This window comes from Triticum aestivum, chromosome 2A (assembly GCF_018294505.1).
Source record: "Triticum aestivum cultivar Chinese Spring chromosome 2A, IWGSC CS RefSeq v2.1, whole genome shotgun sequence".
Taxonomy (NCBI): domain Eukaryota; kingdom Viridiplantae; phylum Streptophyta; class Magnoliopsida; order Poales; family Poaceae; genus Triticum; species Triticum aestivum.
In genome coordinates, this window is record NC_057797.1 from 656,193,849 (window position 1) to 656,198,333 (window position 4,485).

The window sequence follows — 4,485 nt, forward strand, 5'->3', positions numbered from 1 at the left end:
ACGATCGACTCGATGATCATACTGCTCATGGTTCCCATACTGGTCACGCCGGTCTCCACGTCCCTCACGCCTCGGGGGCGATCTCGGGCTGTGAGCCGACTGGACTGTGTCCGCAGCAACGGATCTGCTGTGAATTCTGTTCCGCGACTAAGAAACAGCGGAATTCTGATCTCCTGTTGCCCGGAGTAACGCTCTGATCTGCAGCAAGCCTCTGCCAGCCTCCGACTGGGAAGGCTGAATCGACTCCGCTATACGGGCCGCAGCTGCTAAATTATGAATCGGAGTCCGATATACCTGCGGGGGCGGGAAGAGCTGACGTCGACTGGATTCGGGAACCCGTTGTCACGCCCGCTCGTCGAGTGCTCGCTGGAGGTTCTCCAGTCGAGTGCGCTCGGCCAAGTTTGCCAGGCGCGCGTCCTCCAAGGTGCGAGCCTCGAGGGTTTCTCCAACGATAGGAGTGTGCAGCGCATCCACATTCCGGCGGCGAAGTTCTTCTCTCTGCAGCGACGTGAGAGGCTCAGGAAGATACTCCTCATGGGGATGCGGCGGGTCGCCTCCTCCCGCGCCTCCGTCAGTGCGGGTAAAACCGGGGGGACTGGGCGGTCCATCGACCATCAGAACCTCTGCCGCTAGATCACTGCTGTCGCACTCGGATGCAGTCTCTTCGGAGCCAGTTGACAGGTCGAACATGCCGTAGAGGGATTCGTCGGGCTCGATCGCTGTGACTTGAGGGATGGCCGACTGACGGGCCACCGCGTGTCTCACCCACCGCTGAAGTCTCGACCGACCGGAGCGCTTGCGCCGGCGGGAAACGAGGAGGGAGGACAACACAGCCGACCGGTAGGGGGTCGACGGTTGCCGCAGGAGAATGCCGCGGACGCACGCGCTAAAGTGCGTTGCCCCGCGGACAGGGAGTGCGTCCACGTCGAGCGGAGCTTCCTGAAGCCAGGCGGAGTCGTCGGCGATGAATGTGAGCGCGCCGAGACGGATCTCGCGGCCCTCCACCAAAACTCTGTCGAAAACCATGATGATTCGGGTCGGAAAAGATCGCAACTCCTCCAACAAAACGCTAAAACTCCGGCCCCATGGTGGGCGCCAACTGTCGTGGTTCTAAGTCTGATAGTAATGTAGGGGGGTAAGTATAGAGAGGCGAGATCTTAGCTATGGAGAAGTCGTAAGGACGCAAGGTTTACGAGTTTAGGCCCTTCTCGGAAGAAGTAAAAACCCTATGTCTCGGAGCCCGGAGGCGGTCGACTGGATTATGTGAGTATGAGTTACAGACGTGCGAACCCTTGTCTCGGAGGAGGGGGGTGGCTTATATAGAGTGCGCCAGGTGTTGGGGAACGTAGCAAAAATTCAAAATTTTCCTACATGTCACCAAGATCAATCTATGGAGTCATCTAGCAACGAGGGAGGAGTGGATCTACATACCCTTGTAGATCACGTGCGGAAGCGTTCAAGAGAACGGGGTTGATGGAGTCGTACTCGTCGTGATTCAAATCATCGATGATCCTAGCGCCAAACGGACGGCACCTCCGCGTTCAACACATGTACGGAGCAGTGACGTCTCCTCCTTCTTGATCCAGCAAGGGGGAAGGAGAGGTTGAGGAAGATGGCTCCAACAGCAGCACGATGGCGTGGTGGTGGTGGAGCTGCAGTACTCCGGCAGGGCTTCGCCAAGCACTATGGAGGAGGAGGAGGTGTTGGAGAGGGAGAGGGAGGCACCAAAGGCAAGGGTGAGAGGTCCTCCCTCCCCCCACTATATATAGGGGCCTAAGGGGGGCGCCGGCCCTAGGCGATCCAATCTCCTAGGGGGGGCGGCGGCCAAGGGAGGAATCCCTCCTCCCCAAGGCACCTAGGAGGTGCCTTCCCCTTCTAGGATTCTTCCTTTAGGGTTTCCCCCACCCTAGGCGCATGGGCCCTAGGGGGAAGTGGCGCCCCAGCCCACTTTGGGCTGGATCCCTTCCCACTTCAGCCCATGGGGCCCTCCGGGATAGGTGGCCCCACCCGGTGGACCCCCGGGACCCTTCCGGTGGTCCCGGTACAATACCGGTGACCCCGAAACTTGTCCCGATGGCCGAAATAGCACTTCCTATATATAATTCTTTACCTCCGGACCATTCCGGAACTCCTCGTGACGTCCGAGATCTCATCCGGGACTCCGAACAACATTCGGGTTACTGCATATACATATCCCTACAACCCTAGCGTCACTGAACCTTAAGTGTGTAGACCCTACGGGTTCGGGAGACATGCAGACATGACCGAGATGACTCTCCGGTCAATAACCAACAGCGGGATCTGGATACCCATGTTGGCTCCCACATGTTCCACGATGATCTCATCAGATGAACCACGATGTTAAGGACTTAATCAAACCCGTATACAATTCCCTTTGTCTAGCGGTACGATACTTGCCCGAGATTCGATCGTCGGTATCCCGATACCTTGTTCAATCTCGTTACCGGCAAGTCTCTTTACTCGTTTCGTAACACATCATCCCGTGATCAACTCCTTGATCACATTGTGCACATTATGATGATGTCCTACCAAGTGGGCCCAGAGATACCTCTCCGTTTACACGGAGTGACAAATCCCAGTCTCGATTCGTGCCAACCCAACAGACACTTTCGGAGATACCTGTAGTTTACCTTTATAGCCACCCAGTTACGTTGTGACGTTTGGCACACCCAAAGCACTCCTACGGTATCCGGGAGTTGCACAATCTCATGGTCTAAGGAAATGATACTTGACATTAGAAAAGCTTTAGCATACGAACTACATGGTCTTGTGCTAGGCTTAGGATTGGGTCTTGTCCATCACATCATTCTCCTAATGATGTGATCCCGTTATCAACGACATCCAATGTCCATGGTCAGGAAACCGTAACCATCTATTGATCAACGAGCTAGTCAACTAGAGGCTTACTAGGGACATGGTGTTGTCTATGTATCCACACATGTATCTAAGTTTCCTATCAATACAATTCTAGCATGGATAATAAACGATTATCATGAACAAGGAAATATAATAATAATCAATTTATTATTGCCTCTAGGGCATATTTCCAACAGTCTCCCACTTGCACTAGAGTCAATAATCCAGTTCACATCAATATGTGATTAACACTCAAGGTCACATCCCCATGTGACTAACACCCAAAGAGTTTACTAGAGTCAATAATCTAGTTCACATCATCATGTGATTAAGACTCAATGAGTTCTGGGTTTGATCATGTTTAGCTTGTGAGAGAGGTTTTAGTCGACGGGTCTGTAACATTCAGATCCGTATGTACTTCGCAAATCTCTAGGTCATATTATAAATGCTGCTTCCACGCTCCACTTGGAGCTATTCCAAATGGTTGCTCCATTATACGTATCCGGTTTGCTACTCAGAGTCATTCGGATAGGTGTTAAAGCTTGCATCGATGTAACCCTTTACGCCGAACTCTTTATCACCTCCATAATCGAGAAACATGTCCTTATTACTCCAAGGACAATTTTTGACCGCTATCTAGTGATCCACTCCTGGATCACCTTTGTACCCTCTTGCCAGACATGTGGCAAGGCACACATCAGGTGCGGTACTCAGCATGGCATACCGTATAGAGCCTATGACAAAAGCATAGGGGACGACATTCGTCCTTTCTCTTTCTTCCGCCGTGGTCGAGCTTTAAGTCTTAACTTCATACCTTACAACTCAGGCAAGAACTCCTTCTTTGACTGATCCATCTTGAACACCTTCAAGATCATGTCAAGGTATGTGCTCATTTGAAAGTACCATTAAGCGTTTTGATCTATCCTTATAGATCTTGATGCTCAATGTTCAAGTAGCTTAATCCAGGCTTTCCATTGAAAAACACTTTTCAAATAACTCTGCATGCTTTCTAGAAATTCTACATCATTTCTGATCAACAACATGTTAACAACACACACTCATCGGAAATTCTATAGTGCTCCCACTCACTTCTTTGGAAATACAAGTTTCTCATAAACTTTGTATACACCCAAAATCTTTGATCATCTCATCAAAGCATACATTCCAACTCCGAGATGCTTACTCCAGTCCTTAGAAGGATTGCTGAAGCTTTGCATACTTATTAGCATCTTTCAGGATTGACAAAACTTTCTCGTTGTATCACATACAACCTTTTCTCAAGAAAATCGTCGAGGAAACAATGTTTTGACATCCTATCTGCAAGATTTCATAAATAATGCAGTAATCGCTAATATAATTCCAACAGACTCTTAGCATCGCTACGAGTGAGAAAGTCTCATCATAGTCAACTCCTTGAACTTGTCGGAAAACATCTTAACGACAAGTCGAGCTTTCTTAATGGTGATACTTACCATCATTGTCCGTCTTCCTTTAAAATCCATATGTACCTAACAGCCTTACGACCATCAAGTAGTTCTTCTAAAGTCTACACTTTGTTTTCATACATGGATCCTATCTCGGATTTTATGGCCTCGAGCCATTTATCGG